The following is a 19,706-nucleotide window of genomic DNA, read 5'->3' as shown; positions in this document are numbered from 1 at the left end:
ACCAATAACTGAACAAAAGTGTTTTGGACACTTGAAAACTTCCATTGTGAAGTGTTCCTATTAATCCATTTATGGGCATTAAACTATTGTAGTTTTGGCTACTGTAATTTGCACAAGCAATTTTTATATTTCATAAAATAATACAAAGCAAAATTCCAGGAAATTACAATCTTTCATAAGCACAGTATAATTTTCTTCATTCCCAATTAGTAAATTATAAGGAACCTGTATGTGTTTGGCATCCTTGCAGTCATGTGACCGACAACCCTCAGGAGACAGGTGCCGGGACAAAGATAGCTGTCATCCTGAAGGTGACTATCTGGGTGGGGTTTAGGGTCAGGGCCTGGGGGGCTGGGATTAGCCATAGCCAACACCCCTGGAGGGATATCCCTAGCTGACTCCCTCGGAGCGTTAGGGTAGGGTAGGGGTAAAATACTTACCCCCATTCAGTTTCGGGATTCTCACTGCCGTGATGCTGCTGTTGGTCATGTGACCGCCCGCATCCTGACCCCCGGCTTTTTATACCCAGTAATAACTGTACAATAAGATAACTTATCAGTAATAGATGGAAATACTCTTCCCTTGTACTGTTGTACAGTATACTCTGATTACTTTCAGCTTCCACTGGATCTGCTCTGGAATGAAGCGTAATATAACCTAGGGACTATTTAGAGCACAGAGGAAGCGGAACAATAATTCATTGAGGACTTATAAGTAATATATAGGGTGCAGAATTTAGTAGGCATATCAGCTCTATGTGAAATACACAACGTCTTAGACAGGCATGAAAAGTGAAAAGTTACAATTGCAAAGTGACAAATGAAAGAGAACAATAGTCACCAAACAGATGGGATATCTTTAGGGTTAAATCAGGAAGGTAAGTTACGGAAGATACAATGATAAGAATGAGTTTCTATAGCTTTAAACCCTGGAATATTACTTTTATCTTAAAGGATATATCAGTCTCCCGTTTCTCCAGAACAAATATAATTTCTAATTGCGCATAAGCCCCTCACAGTGGGTCATTCAGACCTGATCGCACGCTAGGATTTTTTGCTGCGCTACGATCAGGTCAGAACTGCACATGCGTATGAACTGCAAAGCGCAGGTGCATCGCAGGGGTTCAAAGCGCATCGTTGCTGTGCGATGGATTGTACGAAGAATCCATTCGCACAGTCGATCGCAAGGAGATTGACAGGAAGAAGGCATTTGTGGGTGGCAACTGACCGTTTTCTGGGAGTGTTTGGAAAAACGCAGGCGTATCCAAGCGTTTGCAGGGCGGGTGTCTGACATCAATTCCGGCCCCGGACAGGCTGAAGTGATCGCAGCGGCTGAGTAAGTTCTGGGCTACTCAGAAACTGCACAACATTTTTTTGTACCGCTCGGCTGCACATGCGTTCGCACACTTGCAAAGCAAAAATACACTCCCCTATGGCCGGCGACTATCTGCTCGCAGCAGTGCAAAAAACCCCTAGCGAGCGGTCTGAATTAGGCCCACAGTCAAGAGAACGTACTTATAGTAAATGAAATTTGCATGATAGCACTTTAGGCCAATGCTTCAGCCCCGTGGTTGAAAGAAACTAGGGAGGTTTGTAACTATCTTAAAGTGCAAAGTGGGGTATATACTTACTGTAACTTTATAATGCAAAACTGTTCCTAAAGAATATTGAAGTGACCTCTCCAAGCCAGTATCTCCAAATCATCTGTGTGTCACCCAGCTGCCTCTGTGACATACTAATGGTGCATTATATATTGCTGTGATAAATATATTGTTATTGTTGCATGTTTCCACATAGACGCCTTTGCTCTGCAGACACTTCAGTGTGGGAACTGCCTACATAAGGATGCTCCATGCTGCATTATTAAACTAAAATGTACTACCTCTGGTTATAATTATTGTCACACATTAAACACACGAGTGGCTTTCATGGGATTATTTTCATTAGATTCCTTGATGTCCCTTGATACATGTACACTCAGAAACACTTCACAGATCCTTCATTCCTAACAAATAATTAACTAGGATTGAACCAGCATCAGTTCCTTGCATGTCATCTGTTTGATATGAATAATGAGGCTAAAAGGTTAACATGGGGTCACAGACGGTTTCCTATCCTTAAACTTATTTATTCAGTGAAATGAGAAATTGATCACATTATTTTCTATAGAAGAAACTGATTAATTACAATCAACTTTAAATTGGCAGTTTTGGCTGTGGGGCATTTGCAAAACATTATTTATGCCTGAACAGGCAAGCGGTAAGGTCATTAAACAACTTGTTATCACCTCCCTGACCCTTTCATGACCAATTTTACGAAACGTGCTTTAAACTAATTGGAAAATGAGGAAGGTATAATTACCAGGGCTGTATGAATATTGGCAGCAAGTCATGTGCATAACAGTTATATGGAACAATGATCTAGATTCTCCCACTCCTCCGTTAATAACTAGAACACAATCACAAATGGAAGTACACTGCAGATAACAATCTGTACAACACCCCCCCACAACTGTTTTCTATCTCTTATATAGTTTTATCTGCCCTTTGACCTCATATAATATACATGGTAACCTTATGAATACTCCCTGTTATAATGGTTTGTATTGCATTATTTTACGAAAGTATGCAATATAATGCTTTCCAACATTGCAGCCGCCACTACCATTAGGGAACCTGGGCTGTCACCTAGAGAGACAGAGCTTAGGAAGAATTTAAAATACTCAGGGCAAGATGTATCAAAGGTAAAATTGCATCAAATCCTATGAAAATTGCCGGTTTTGGAGGATTACCAGATCAGCAGAGCATAGCCATATGTATTAATGGGACCTGCAGTAAATTTCGGCTCAGCAGTCCCATAGTTTATTAAGGGGCAGTTATATGGTCATATGTATCAAGCTCCAGAAATTATAACTTTCCCCAGCTTGGGCCTGAAAGCTGAAGCCATCATTAGAAGTGGTTGACTATTGTATCCTGTGGGCTACTATTCACAAAAATTCACCCTTGCCCAGTGGCCGTGCATGTGCATTTCAACTACTGGGCCAGAAACCCGGAATTGAAGACAGTCGGTTATCACGCAGCTGTCCTGGTAAGAAGAGCTTGTTACATAACAGTATGGAAAAAAGTCCGTAAGCTGCTGATGTTCTGCAGATATCGCATTTATACTGCAATGTTTGATACATCTCACCCTGAATGAGTAACATAATGTCACTTATTCAGTCAGTTTCATTATTTCCACAACCCTGGCCATTAACTCAGAAAGGCAATAGCCTGAAGCTTATTATCTATGAAGCTGCTAGCTGCTGCTCCTCAATGTTCTTAATGTTCTGGGAGTGTAGTACTGGCAGAGCTGACCATGGGCATAGGCAAACTAGGCAAATGCCTAGGGGCACAAGCAGATTCTGCTGATTAAAATGCGGCATGCCTATATCCTGTGTGTGACTGTGGCTGTATCTGCATATGAAATGCTACGTTACAGTGTATTCCTGAAAATCACTGTAACGCATCATTTCGTATGCAGATACAGTCACAGTCGCAGACAGACTCTAGGCATGCCACATATCATTTTAATCAGAAGCTGTTACATGTGCATCCTAGTTGCATAGCAATGCAAATAAGATGCATTTTCAGAACAAAAATGCGCCCAACGTTAGCAGAGCTGGTTTAGAGCTGCCAGCTGACTCACGTCAAGCATCTCCTGCTGCATGGCATATTGAGTGTTAGCGGCCGTGTGAGTGCTGTGTGCGGGTTGATTGTGCAATAGTGTTCGACACATGTGTAAGGGGCATTATGTGTGTCACGTGTATAAATGCATTAATGTGTGGCATATGTGTAAGGGGCATTTTGTGTGTCATTATGTGTATAAGGGCATTAATAATGTGTGGCATATGTGTAAGGGACATTATGTATGTCATTATGTGTATAAGTGCATTAATATTGTGCAGCATATGTGTAAGGGGCATTACTGTGTGGTATTATGTGTATAAAGGCATTACTAATGTGTGGCATTATGTGTATAAGGTGCTCTACTGTGTGACATAATGTATAGAAAGGGCACTACTGGGTGGTCTAATGTGAATAAAGAGCAATATTGTGTGGTGTAATGTGAATAATGAGCAATTCAGTGTGATGTAATGTGAATAAGGGGCACTACTGTGAGGAATAACGTACAGTATATAAGGTAAAGTGGTACTACTGTGTGATGTAACTCGAATAAGGGACACTATCGCATGATATAGTGTGAATAAAGTTGCACTACTGTGTGGTGTAATTTGAATTAGGGTACTATTGTGTGGCCATGCCCCAGCAAGAACATGCCCCTTTTTGGGCTGTGCACCGAATGTGCGCACTGTTCCTATTTAAAATATAGAGTGTTGGAGCACCAAAATGAGGACTGCTATGGGTAAGGGGTGATGGTGGTGGGAAAGGGGTGTAGAGTCAGAGGTGGAACTAGCGGCGGTGCTAGGGGGCACAAGCCAAAATCTTGCCTAGGGCATCATATTGGTTAGGGCCGGCTCTGGGAACTGGGGTATGATACCACAGACTGCCATACTCCCAAAAGGAAAATATGATGGCCTGTCTATGCCACACAAGTAAAAATCAGGGAGGAGGGTCAGGTGAAGGGGAGGCACCCAACATGGGGATGGTTGGGGAGCTTGCTGATGGTAGGGCACCCAGGACAATTCTCAGCCCTGCTGTCCTGATGATGTACTAAGCACATCACATGACATAGGGGGTCATTCCGAGTTGATCGCTCGCTAGCAGTTTTTAGCAGCCGTGCAAACGCTATGCCGCCGCCCACTGGGGAGTGTATTTTAGCTTAGCAGAAGTGCAAACGCATGTGCAGCCGAGCTCTGCAACAACAGTTTGTGCAGTTTCTGAGTAGCTCTGAACCTACTCAGCGCTTGCGATCACTTCAGCCTATTCGTGTCTGGATTTGACGTCATACACCCACCCAGCGAACGCCCAGCCAAGCCTGTGTTTTTTCAGACACGTCTGCGTTTTTGCAAACACTCCCTGAAAACGGTCAGTTGACACCCAGAAACGCCCCCTTCCTGTCAATCTTCTTGCTAGAACCTGAGCACAAACACAAAGAGCTTTGTACCCGTATGTCACGCGTGCGCATTGCTCGGAATGACCCCCATAGTGTCTTGTTGAATCAAGGAGCACTAAACCCCCATCATTTCATTATTGCTTAGTCAAAGTGTGATTACAGCTGTACATTACTGAAAAAGAAAGACATTTGCTAGACAAAATTCCAGAGAGCATAGACAGCTGTGCTAGCAGCTGAGCAAAACACTATGGGGCTCATTTATCAATGAGTGATAAAACACATTGGGAGTGCCCCAGCTAATCAGCTCCCAAGTGTCATTTTTCAAACACATGACAGGAGCAGAACAAATTACAATTAGGAGCTGAACACATAACAGTTGGGAGCAGATTAGCTGGAGCATCATTCATCATATGCAACAAGTTTTATCACTCGTTGATAAATGAGCCCCTATGGGGATTAGTACGAGAGGAGACTGGACAGGAGACTGATGCCAGGATCCCGGCGGCGAGCGCAGCGTTTCCCCTCTATAATAAATATGAGAACTAGAAATAGAGTTATTTGAAGCAGAAGTAACTGGTTTCAGTGCAAAATTATGATTCATCATCTGTCCTGTAAGGTCTGTGCATCCAGTGGCCATGCGAATGTACTGTATATCTGTGTGCTCAACACTCAATCTGAACGCTCAGATCTGTGCAATATAACTGTTATATAACACATTTATATAGCTGCCTTAATTGAAAATATTGTAATGTGTAATTCTAAGGAAACAGTGGCAGAAATGAGTATGTGTCCATGCATAGACAAGCCATTGTGATACTACCAGAATCCTTTGACATACAGTACAGAACAAAAAAAAACACATTGCAAATTCAGACAATTATTCACATAGTTAAGGAAGTTAATCATTATTTAGAGTTAATTCAGTTGCCCCAAGACATGACAGTAAGAGACTCACCTGCACCAGACATAACACTGTAATAAATTATGTAGATCTCTTTCATACATCATTTTTCTGCATTTACAATGTGTATAACTAAAGTTGCAAGTTTTTTTCCCGTTATTTTTTATAAGAAAAGTCTCAGACAGAAAAATGCTGTTATAACTGGACTAATAAGTGCGGCTGATTTAATGAGTAATAACTGCAATGATAAACAACAAACAAAGACAAATGTTATCTAGATGTTCTTTATACGTAGGGTTGCATGAGGCGTCTACTGGGCCTGATTCAGATGTGGTTGGAGTTGCTATCACTGATGCGTCCTAGGAATGATGCCAGACTGCACTGCAGGACCTGTTCACGCAAATTCAGTATGATATCCCAGCTGTCGGGATCCAGGCGGTCAGGAGATCGACGCCGGGATCCCAACAGCCAGAATACTGTTGGCGAGCGCAGTGTATCCCCTTGTGGGCTCGCTGTCCTCGCCACGATTCGGGCCCGATGGCGACCTTAGGTCGCCACAGGGTTATATTCCCCATACGGTTGTGGCGTGGACCACCACCCGAGTGGGGAATCCTGGCGGTGGTCGGGATTCCTACCAGCGGTATATCACCGGGAGTCAGGATTCCGGTGTCAGTATCCTGACCGCTGGAATCCCGGCAGCTGGCAACTTGATTGCCTCCCATTCACGCATATGCTGAATGGGTCCTGCACATGCACAAAGTACCGAACATTGGTACTTGCGCATCAGAGTACAGTAACAACTGGACCTGAATGAGGTCCATTGTGAATGTGATGCATCCTGCCACTCATTACATGCATACTGGTGTTTATTAATGCCACATGCATGAATATTTCAGCAAAGGACAGATCTCCTTATGAGAACTGTTCTTTGTGTTGTGGGGACTTCCGAGTTTAGGACCCGGGAGACTGCCTGTGTATGCATCGAGTGACACACACTTTTCGGTGGGTGGTTTGGACGCATTTTTATCATTGCTGAATCCCCTATAGCCATAAAAGATGTGCAAGATGCTGCAAGATGTGCAAGATGCTGCATTAGCATAAAGACACAGATGCTAAATATATTTTTATATTCCTACTCAAAATCACCAGATATGGGGGTTTATTCAGAGTTCTTAGCAAACCAAAAAAGTAAGCAATTGGGCAAAACCATGTTGCACTACAGGTGGGGCAGATACAACATGTGCAGGGAGAGTTAGATTTGGGTGGGTTATTTTGTTTCTGTGCAGGGTAAATACTGGCTGCTTATTTTTTACACTGCACTATAGATTTCAGTTTGAACACACCACACCCAAATCTAACTCTCTCTGCACATGCTATATCTGCCCTACCTGCACTGCACGTGGGGGGTAATTCAGACCTGATCGCTGCTGTGCGTTTTCGCACAGCAGAATGTTCAGATCAGAACTGCGCACGCGTATGCACCGCAATGCACAGGCGCGACAGACCGCTGCACCGGGCATCGGTTCCTAGCAACGGGATGGTGTGAAACGGGCGATCGCAAGGTGATTGACAGGAAGAGGCCGTTTGTGGGTGGCAACTAACTGTTTTACAGGAGTGTCCGGAAAAACGCAGGTGGGATCAGCTGTTTTCAGGGATGGTGTAATCTCCGGCCCTGATCAGCAGCAAACACTCGCAGCGGCTAAGTAAGTCCTGGGCTGTGTAAAGCTCTTCTGCAGAAGCGATCGCACACTTGCACGTACCTTATACCCTCCCCCTGTGGGCAGCAACTATCTGATTGCATGGCAGCAAAAAACGTAAGCCTGCGATCAGCTCTGAATTATCCCCATGGTTTTGCCCAATTGCTAACTTTTTTGGTTTGCTAACAACTCTGAATAACCCCATGGTTCTCTTTTGTATATTTTAGATTTGTGTTAGAATTCTGCGAAAATTATAATTTTTTTAAATTTATTATTTTGTCAAATAATGATTCTACTGTATGGCTGTGCTGGAAATACTCAAAATATAGTTTATTACTAAAGGATAGTAAATTTCCAGTAGATTTGTGAAATGGTACATCATCCTCTATATCTGTGGTGCTAAATTGTAGACTCTTAGAAAGAATGTCTAGGACCAGGATAGTTGCGGTCTTCGTCTAAAGCAGTCACTTTCCATTAGATCTTAGGGGGTCATTCCGAGTTGATCGCTCGTTGCCATTTTTCGCAGCACAGAGAATAGGTTACTACTGCACATGCGTATGCACCACAATGCGCAGGCGCGTCGTACGGCTACAAAGCAGATCGCTTGCTGAACAATGGATTTAACGAAGAATCCATTCGCACAGCCGCTCGCAAGGAGAGGGCGTTTGTGGGTGTCAGCTGACTGTTTTCTGGGAGTGGTGCGGTGAACACAGGCGTGTCCATGCGTTTGGAGGGCGGATGTCTGACGTCAATTCTGGAGCCTGCAACGCTGGATTCATCGCACAGGGTAAGTAACTCTTGTTTTACACAAATCTTTTTTGCATAGCAGGGCTGCACAAGCGTTCGCAGCCTTGCTATGCAAAAAACCCCTCCCCCATAGGCGGGGTCTAGTTGATCGCACGGGCAGCAAAAAGTTGCTACATGCGATCAACTCGTAATGATCCCCTTAATGTGATGCTCAACATTACTTGATTGCACCCAGGTCTTGTGCACACAATACTAGAGGCTTGTTTTAAGGAGAGGTTAACTTGGACAGAGGATTATGTAAAAAAAAACTAAATGATACTGATCCAGATGTTGGTAGGTAAAATATATGTTAAGACTTTACATGTAAACAATAATGCAGGTACAGATGTGTTCAGATACACTTATCCTGAAATTGTGCAAAATAGTCCTATTTGGCATGCTACAGATTTTCCCATGCATAATGTCACAGTTTTGTCCTGAATGTGCACCTTAGTTGCATTGCTAAAGCAACAAAAGTATAATGCGCCAGTATTCTGAACCCTGCACATGGTATTACATGGAACAGCAGAGTGCGCCAACCTTGGTGAAAAGGCAAAATACCAAAGACCAACACAAGCAAGCTGTGTCCTGGCTTGCAGCTTTTTTCTTAATCTGCAATTTTATACTAACTGCATTGCAATAAAAATACTAATCCTAAATGCCCAGTACACAACTTTGGATGCAGCTACAATATGGCATAGACACAATATCTAGGAATAGGTAGAGGAGTCTGGTGAATGAGAATACATCTGTACCTACACAAGTGATGATCATTAGGGTTAGACATTTGGGTAAAGATAAGGCAGGGGCAGATCTGGGAGGACTAGTGAGACCCCCCCCCCCCATAATGCTTTTCACGTGTCCACTACCGCTAGCTGCTGTGGCATTTCATGCAGGGAGAAAGGTTACTGCTGCTGCTTAGTGGCATCAGCTTCCCTCCTCAGCCCAGTAGTCTCCTCCCTCTCACAGCATGATGTGCCGCTGCAGATGCACTGCTATACAGAGGTCGCCACTAGTGGACAGGGAAGTGACCAGCCCCCAAGGTAAGGGCAGGTGACAAGCAAGAATGTTTAGTATACTGCCAGTGGTCAGGGCAAGTGGCAATCAATAAGTCCCAATGCAATATTGAGGCAGATGTCATTGCAATGGAAGATAGAATGGACCAGCAATATTCCAGGAACAAGGAATGCTTATCCCACAAAGCGAGGCACATTACACCAATAATAGGCAGAGAATGGAGATGCAGGAAACTAATAAAATGTTGAGAATGGAGCAGAGACCTTCCAACTGTATAAACTGAGATCAGTAACACAATCATCACATTAAACTAACTGCCTAGCAACTAAGAATTAACCAAGAATTAACCAAGCAGTCACCAAAGAGGCGAAGCTTGAACCTTTTGCCAAACTTGCCCATTTATTTGCTAACATTAATCTCCATTTTAGTTGGCTCCAGCTTTCCACCCATGTTTCCCAATTAAGTAACTAAACATTTTTACTTTCATTAACTTAATACCTTACACGAGAGTTCCACTTAAAAATTATGTTTTTCTATTTACTGATAAGACTACATTTAGTAATGTGCCGGGGAAAAAAATAATTTACATTTTCCACAGTTCTTATAACACCAGACTAGTCAGGGCTAGCAGGTAGACAGCTGCATATCTGTTTCCCCTGGGCTGCCCTGTGTGTTCATGTGTTATTGTTATGTGCAGTTGAGGGTTTGGTTGCAATGGGGCCCTTACTGCCTCCAGGGCCCGCCTCCCACTGCTCCTTGCCACACTGCTAAATAGAACACAAGGGACTTCTGGGACCAGGGCTGCTATCAGGAGGACTGCCGGGACTGGAGTCCACTTGGCTCCTACCGGCGCTCCACCTATAGTATACAGTATGTGACAGCAGCATCCGACGGTGCTTGCTTTGCCAGAGGCTGTGGAATGCAGGGCTCCAGCTGTGTCACGGGGATGCATGATGAGATGCTCCGCTGCACTATGCTCATTTCTCAGGAGTCAGAAAGCATTGAAGGCGTGATCATGATTGCATGATGCGCTGCACGCCATTGCAGCTGTGTGAAAAAGAGCCTGCTGGCGCTGTACAACAGGTGCACTGCAGGGAACAGGATAGTGTTGCCGACTGTTAGACTGGTTGTTCAACAGGATATACAGTAGGGCTTGGGAATGAAATCCCTGCAGTTGGGATCCAAACAGTCAGAAGACTGACAGCGGGATCCCGACAGAATCCTGATGGATGGTGGTAAGTATATTTACCATACAACTAACCCTAACCCCCCTGCTCCTGCATCCAAACCCTAATCTGCCCCTTCCGCAACCTAACTCTAACCACCAACCCCCCCCCCTCCAGCAGCTGATCCCTAACCTTTCCCACCCCTGCAGCCTAACCCTAACCTCGCTCACCTCCGCAGCCTAACCAACCCGGCATTGCCTAACCCTAACCCAAGTACTTACCTCTGGGATCCATCGGGATTCTGACCGTATGGATCCCGCTGTCAGTCCTATCTTTCCTTATTATAATGCACCACTGGTGGAATGTCTCATGTGGCATGTCTTACATAATATGATGTATTTCACATTTAGGGATCAATCCATTTAGGTGTGAGTTGTGAGTTGCAAGGTGCGAATTGCCATTTTGTCCACAAATTCTCATTGCAAATTAATTTTGCAATCCAACTAGAAACTCGCACTGAACCAGAGTAAATTTGCATTTTTCCATTCGCACGTCACCGAGGGTGAGAAATTGTAGGGAAAATCTTTATTTTAAGGCTAAAATGTCAGGACACCATGCAGAACCCCTTGGGCACTCCCATAATGACTAATTAGGCATTTAGAAGTTTTTAATTAGCTTAATTGAGCAAATAATTATATGTAATTTTTGGGAGTGAAAAAAGTAAACAGCATCAATTTACCCCAAAATCAACTTTTTGTTAGATTATTCACCCCAAATTTTGTGAAAACATTTATTTAAGGCCAAAATAATTGCTTTTGATAATTTCTTACATTTATTTTTCTACTTTAAAACAGCTGCAAATTACCCCACAAGCACCATTGTATCTATTTTTTGTTTGCATTTTTTGTTTAATTCCTTTGTAATTAAATGAAATTCTAAGCTTTTTACTTTATTTTACTTTAAATCAGACATTTGACAACTCTTAAAAGTGTCTTTTATTTTCCTTTTGCCCACTATATGATTCTGCTAACAAAATTGTCTCTTTCTGGGGTCCAGGAACTTCTCCCCACTTTTTCATGCACCCCTCCGGTGTGAGTACCGCAAATAGCCATTTTGAATTGGATTGGAGAATTCTCTGGTGCACGCATTCATACAAAGTCTGACAGTTTTATAAAACAAACTCACAACTTGCATCCAATTGGATTGACCTCTTAGAGTAAGAGGACCAGGGAGCGCCGAGTATGGAGTGACTAGAATGGCTACTTCTTAGTGCTGATATCTTTGTGTGAATTTATAAAATATCCCGTCTATAGATCTACACTAAAAAGGTCTACAGTCAACAGGTCGACCACTAATGAACGACATTGTCAAAAGGATGACATGTAAAAGGTAGATAATAGAAAATGTCAACTGAAAAGGTCGACAGGTTCAAAAGGTCAACATGACAATGGTCGACACACATATGTCTACACAAGTTCCCCCCCCCCCATTTTTCTAACTTTTCATACATTACCATCCACGTGGACAACGATTGGGAATAGTAACCTTGCCCGAAGCATGGCGAGTGAAGCGAGCCATGTGAGGGGATGTGGAACACTAATGGGGCTTTTTTTGGCAGAAAAATTACAAAACACCAGCCCCCCCCAAAAAAAAAATTGTGTCGACTTTTTTGTGTCCGCCATTTCCATATTGACCTTTTGACCCTGTACAACATTTTCTACTGTCTACTTATTTCTACTGTCTACCTACCCTGTCGAGCTGGCCATGATAACTTTCTGCCTAATCAGACAAATTAAGGAAAACAATTTGAATTCTCAAACTTCGAAGCCCATTTCTAGACCTTCACTAAATAAAAAAAAAAAAAAAAATTAAAGTACTTTCATAGGCAAATAAAAAAGATGCATGGACATAGACTCATAACCCTTTCAGATTACAAAAGCTAAGTCGCACCCGAGATTTTGTACTTGTGTCCAACCCAGGTAAAACTCGGCAGAGATCCATTTCAGACTTGCGTCAGGACCCGGTTTATTGCCAGGTCGGTGATGTCACTGCACACAGATGCAGTGCCGGCTCTTCGTATGTTGTGAACAGGTCCTTGGTCACATTGACCTGAGTTACCTGTTCACACTGCACCCCATCCCGGGTTGAACTCGTGTTCAACCCTCAACTCCAGGTAGAAATGCTGTGTTGCTTGACCTGTTCTTTTTTAAAAGGACTCTTTCAGACAGCAAAAATCTGGGTTGCTACGCATTCACGTACAATAACCGGGATTTTTTTGCTAGTTTGAAAGGGGTATAAGAAAAAGAGATAGATTAGCTAATGTTTATAGCTGGACAAATCATCATTGACATTTTAAGGCAAAGTACCCTCAAAATAAATGAGTAGTGTAACATACATTGCCTATAAATAGATTGTTTATCCAATATGACATCTAATTTACCCAAAGAACACAGGCACTGTCGTTTTGAACAAACAAACTTTAATAAAACAGCAAAATGCAAATCAAATTAGATTCCGTTTAAAAGTTTGCAACATTTTGTCTGTGAAGAAAAAAGTTAACGTTATAATAAATTTACATGTTCATTTCTACAAGACAGAGTATATAATCAGCTAAGCCACTCTAAGACAATTTTAATAAAGCTCTATTTAGAGAACTATAAACCAGGCAGGTTGTAACAATAATGTTTAGTACCGTAGCTTGATAAAGTGGCAACATTTGTACTGTATGTTTTAAATTACAAGCAAAGAAAACTAGCTCTTGTGTTATGAAGCTTGACATTTTAAGCCTTTTGAGACCAAGAGAATTGCAGTGTATTAAATATTCCTTGTAATCTTAGAAGGAACTGTAATTGAAAGGTACAGACCTACCTAGGGCTATGGGGAATTTACTACAGAGTGTTTAAATGGGTTAATTTTCTTCCTTCTTTTATTGGTGATATAAAAAAATCCTGTTTGGAGTGTGTTTGTGTGTGTAGAAAAATGATTATATTTAGAAATAGTTTAGCAATGCTTATTCTTTTGAAATTACATTATTATTTATTTTAAGGACATTTAAGAAATGCTAAAACATGTTTAAAACTTCTTCATCTGCTGATATTTCAGAAGGTATTACAGGAATTTAAATAGATGGAAAACTTTTGAGGCTGCAAGATGAATAACCTAGTCGGCGAAAAATCTATATGTGATGTTTTAAAGAAACCTATATGTGGAAATGAGCCACCTACTTTACTGTTATTGAGAAAAATGCCAGTACTGATACCACATTGTCCATAGAACAATGAGGGAGATGTATCAACTCTTAGAGAGAGAGAGAGATAAAGTACTAACCAATCAGCTAATGTAATTTTAAAGGCTGTGTTTGAAAAATGACAGCAAGAACCTGTTTAGTTTGTACTTTGTCTTTCTCCACTTTATCTCTCTCCAATGTTTGATATAGCTACCCCAATATTTGGCCAAAAGTTCTACTTTCAACCAGAGATGGCCCTAAACCATTAGATGCCCTAGGCAAGATTTTTGTTGGTGCCCCCTAGCAGATAATCCTACCACTTTAATTGCGGCGGACTCCAGCTGCATCACTACTAGTTCTGCCTCTAACCCAGCGCTACCCTAAACATGGAGGGCAAGTCTCCTGGTGCAATGAAGGAGCGCCAATTAAAAAAATGGCATGCTACGGGGCCTGGAGAATATGCTACTCCTGCTGCCATAGTGACTACTGGCGAATACACTACTCCCGCTGCCCGCTAGAGAGTCCTGGCTGTTCAGGCCCTCCCTTATGCTCCAGATCTGTCAGGTGGATGTAAGTGAGTTGCAGCTCTACTTACATCTCCGCAGCAGCTACCCTGGCTGTCCCCCTCCTCCCTGTGAGGCGGTGGGTCCACATGCAGTGTGGAGGCTGCATGGCCTTGCTGTGTATGGATGGGGGGGATTGATGTCTGCCCCTGCTGTGTGTGTGATTAGTGGGGGCCCCCCACAATTTTGTTACCCCTGGGCTAAAACATTTCTTAATCTGGCCCTGATAGTACAGAGCTGCAAGAGTCCGGGGAACATCTGCTGCTGCTCTGCTTGCCTCCGACGATAGCCAACCTGGCTTAGCCGTATGCTCGCAGAAGGTGGCGGCTGCAGCATACGGCTCTGGATCTCTCCCCCCAACCCACCCTTCCACCCGCATTTCCCCCCACATAGCCAGCAAATTTACCTGTCTTTCACCCATCATGCAGATGCTTTGGCAGCGGCTTGCTTCCCTGCACATTGCACAGTGGCGTGTGACATAAGATGGGAGGATGAGAAGCGGAGGAGCTAATGGAGGTGGAGCTGTCTGAGCTACCTGGGTCTGGGTAGCGTCCGCTGCTGCTCGGTTTGCTTCCGACAGCCCAGCCGTAAGCACACAGAGGGCAACTGCAGTAGGCGGCTCGAACCCTCCCCAACTAATCCTGCTCGCAACTTACATGTTCCCTCTTCCGGCTGCATTAGTGGGCTGCCGGATCGGAGCAGAGGTCCGATCACGGTAGTCAGAGCAGCCATGCAGGTGTCCCAAACCTCTGCTGACCTTAGGCTTGGAATGCCCCAAGGCATTCCAAATGCCCTAGGCAATTGCCTAGGTTGCCTATGCCTAGGCAATTACATTTCCATAGATAAAAAAATATTTTTTTTTATATGAATACATAATATTTCTACTGTTCATTGGTTCATTATAGTTATCTTTTACAGTTTTAATATTTTTGTAAATTTCAATTTGAATATAAAAAGTTACATGTTTCTCGATGCGTTTTTCCTTCAGTTTAATTTATACATTTAACTGGAATACATTAAAAATACAAAACTTGATGGAGTTTGTCATGACTTTGAAAATAGGGGTTTAGTCTGCTGGGCACCCTTTGTTGTTCAAATTGTGTTTAACTGTGCTTGTATTGTATTGTATTAACCATTTACGTATGTATGTTTTTGTGTCAGTTGTACACTTGTTAAATATAGCTTCATGGAGTTTAACACACCTCCTTTAAAAGATATGATGAAAGTGCATGATTTTGTATTTTTTAGCATTAAACTTTAATTGTGACTCTCTTGACCATTGCTCTAGTCTACCTATATGGTATATCTACCCTGTTGCATACCTTTGTGTCATCTGCAAAAAGGCATACTTTCCTTTCAATACCATTTGCAATGTCACCAACAAAGCTATTAAAGTCACTGGTCCAAGTACAGATCCCTGCGGTACTCCATTGGTAACATTTCCCTCCACAGAAATCACTCCATTTACTACAAGTCTCTGTTTCCTATCCTGCAACCAGGTTCTTATCCATTCCACTGTTTTATAATTCAAGCCCATGCTTTTGAGTTGATTTAGCAGTCTGCAATGTGGGACAGCGTCAAAAACCTTACTCAAGTCTAGATATGCTACAACTATGCCCCCTCCCCCCTTGATCTATTATTTTAGTCATGGAGACAAAAAGTCAATAACATTTGTTTGGCATGCTCTCCCTCCAGTAAGTCCATGCTGTTTGGAATCCTGTATGTTGTTTGATTTAAGATATTCCACAACTCTTTCTTTTAAAAGGGTTTCCATTACTTTCCCTACTTACTGGTCTGTAGTTCCTTTCTTCTTTCTTGCTTCCACTTTTGAGCAGTGGTACTACATTCGCTCTTTTCCAGTCCGCTGGAAATACTACTGTAGTTAGTGAGTGATTGAATAATTCTGTTAATGGTGCTGCTAGCACATCTATAAGCTCTTTTAGTATCCTTAATGTATCCCTTCTGGCCCCATTTATTTATCCACTTTCAGTTTTCAAAGTTCTGTTAGTAACTTCTCCTCTGTAAATGTACTTTCATCTACCTTATTTTTATTAATGACCTTGCAACTTAACTGTGGCTTCTCCCCTTCTTCTTATGTAGTGAGTACCTAGCAATTTTTTTTTTATATGACCTGCTATTGAAAAGAAAACTAAGGACTGAAGTAGGTCTTTGAGCAGCCCCAGGAAAGACTGCCTTTGTGCATGGGTGGAGTGGGGGGGGGGGGGGGTGGAGAGGAGTGGGAGTTGTTGCCTAGGAGGCAGGGCTGCCATCAGAAATTGTATAAGTAATAAGTAAAAATATAATTCAATATAAATAAAAATAAAATTCCTATGCACATACGGGGCAACACAATTTTAAGTCCCCACAGTAATGCTCCTGACACCATATTATGCCACCGCAATAATGCCCTTGTCACCATAATATGCCCACAGTTATTAGTTATTATGCCAGTTCCTGCTCATTGTCAGGGGTTCTGCACGTTGTCAAGGATCCCCCTGTTGCTGTGCTGTCACCTGCCTGCTTCTAACTATTGAAAATGTCCTTCCCAAAATAGCTGCCACCTCAGAAAAGTCAGGTGATAAAGATACTAGAGGCCTCCTCTAGTATCTCTAATAACTGTCTCCTCTGAGGCTACGGCCATTTTGGGAGGGACATTTTCAATAGAGTGCTGCGGCAGACAAATGGGGACTGATGGAGGCTGGCTGAAGCGTGCGGATAGCAAAATGAGTGGCCCGGGCCCTCTCCTCTCTGTTAGAAAGCTGTGCCCCCCAGTACCCCTCTGATGGCGGCCCTGATAGAAAGCATATGTATACCCTCCCTGTCATGCATCCACCTTTGGCATTGCAGAAGGCTGTAAGCAGAGAGGTGAAGGGGGGGCTAGTTTTGGAAGCAGCAGAACAGTCCATTCATGTGCTGAGTTTCTCCTGTATGTTACCAAAAAATGTCCATCACACAGCTCCGAGATCAAGGAGAATCTGTAGTTGCTTGAGACACAGGAAAAAATGGGTGAGTATTGGCTCCTAATACTGTTTGGGTGTCCTCCAGCCCTGTCAGTAGCCACTGCATAAGCTAGGTTGCTTTTGTGATGCAGAGTGGCATGAGAATGTGTAATATTGGCTGACACCATACATTTATAAGGTTACAGTATTTGCCGTAATATTTAGCAATGAAAACCAAAACAAGAGCATTTTAGTAGCAGCCCAATCACTGGCATCGACTACATGTTGGATACGGCAAAAACTCCCTGCTAAATGGTACTGTAACTGTATCTTGCTATATACTTACTGCAGCATTGAGCATACCTGAAACATAGAAACATGTGGTGGATGCAGCAAAACTTCAGTGCAGGTAAAATGTTGTTAATTAATAATGTAAACAAAATATATTTTATTCTTTTAAAAATACTATTACTCTAACAATTAATCTCAAAAGATATTACTGTGTGAATTAGCAACACTTTGGGACGTAACCATATGATTATGAAAGTGTCAGTTTTAGGCATATTGGGGGTCATTCCGAGTTAATCGCTCGCTGCCATTTTTCGCAGCATAGCGATCAGGCTAAAATCCGGCTGTTCCGCGCATGCGTATGGGCCGCATGGCGCATGCGTATGGGCCGCATGGCGCATGCGTGACGTACTTTCACACAAAACTATGCAATTTTACACAGGGCCGAGCAACGCTGAACGATGTGTGATTGACAGGAAGTGGGTGTTTCTGGGCTGAAACAGACCGTTTTCGGGGAGTGTGCTGAAAAACGCAGGCGTCACGGATAAAAACGCAGGCGTGCCTGGGGAAACGGGGGAGTGGCTGGCCGAACACAGGGCGTGTTTGTGACGTCAAAGCAGGAACCAAACAGACTGCAGTGATCGCAATCTAGGAGTATGTCTGGAGCTACTCAGAAACTGCAGGAAAAGATTTTCCAGCAATTGCTAATCTTTCGTTCGCACTTCTGCTAAGCTAAGATACACTCCCAGAGGGCGGCGGCCTAGCGTGTGCACTGTTGCTAAAAGCAGCTAGCGAGCGATCAAGTCGGAATGAGGGCCATTGTGTCAGGTTTTTGTTTACCATGTTCCTAAATCAGCCGTTTGAAAGCTCCTTGGTAGAAGTCCTGCATTTGCCCCTGCCTGGTAACCGACAATGGGCGGGATGCATCAAGATTCACATTTTGGATACATCCCGCCACGTTTTCTTACGCTGTATACACATATGACATATGTACCATAGGGAACACTGGATCCCTCAGTGCACACCATAAAAGAAGCCCATAGGCTTCTATTAGGCAATGTCATTTACAGTATAGCTGGTGTTGCCTACCAGATCCAAACTCCAGAATGTATTGTGTTTCGGAGCTCTGTGCATATGCAAAATGCAGCCAAGCCAATTAAAACTGCATTGACATTTGCTGCATCCTGCCCAATATCCGATATGGTTTAAAAAGATGCATGAGCAAGTCTCCATTGATCACTGTTGAATAGGAGTCAACTGTTGGTCTGGTCCGGGATCGTGCTGTGTGGCTATGGAAGCCTTCTTTGTGGACCATCTATAAGCAGGAGACATTAACTGCAGTCACTATCATATGAGTAGAGGTAAAGTGAAGATTGTGGCATAGCAATGACTGGGAAAAAGACACAGGCAAGGTATAGGAGTGTGTCATTTACAGCATGGTGAGACCCCCGGTATTGTTGCATTTTTGTTATTGTGGTGTGCTGTGTGTGTTTATATATAAAATAGGATGCATCTTTCACCTATAATTTGTCGAGGTAAAATAGCAAAAATAATTTGTCCATGTAAAGGTATGGGGAAGGCCAGGGAAAACACACTGTCAAAGTAGTTGGCTGGCAGATCCTTATATAGATACTGCCAAGTAGTTGCTAAGACACCTAAAGAGTTTCTCTTTGATTGTGATATTATTTGATTGATAAGTGCTGCCAACATCGCCCCATACCCTGCAACACTATATGAAGTGGCACACTCCGCACACACCTAGTTATGGCCCTGTAAGTGACATTATTGTGCATGGCATAATGTGTTGTAAGGGGCCTTATTGTATGGGGCATAAGTTTTTTTCCTTTCTAGGTCAGTCTATTTTTATGTTTTATGTCTGGAGGCGCAAGGTGTAACAAACTGGGGTGTAAGGTAGTCTTTTCCTGTGAGACCACGCACCTTGCAGTGAGGCCACACCTCCTTTTTGGCATCAACGCAAATATTTCTCTGTATATAAAGTTTTTAAAATATCCGGAGGGGGGCGGACGACATTTTTACTGTTTGCACTGGGAGCCATGTTGACTACAAACGAC

Source organism: Pseudophryne corroboree, chromosome 11 (assembly GCF_028390025.1).
Source record: "Pseudophryne corroboree isolate aPseCor3 chromosome 11, aPseCor3.hap2, whole genome shotgun sequence".
Lineage (NCBI taxonomy): Eukaryota > Metazoa > Chordata > Amphibia > Anura > Myobatrachidae > Pseudophryne > Pseudophryne corroboree.
This window is presented reverse-complemented; position numbering follows the sequence as displayed.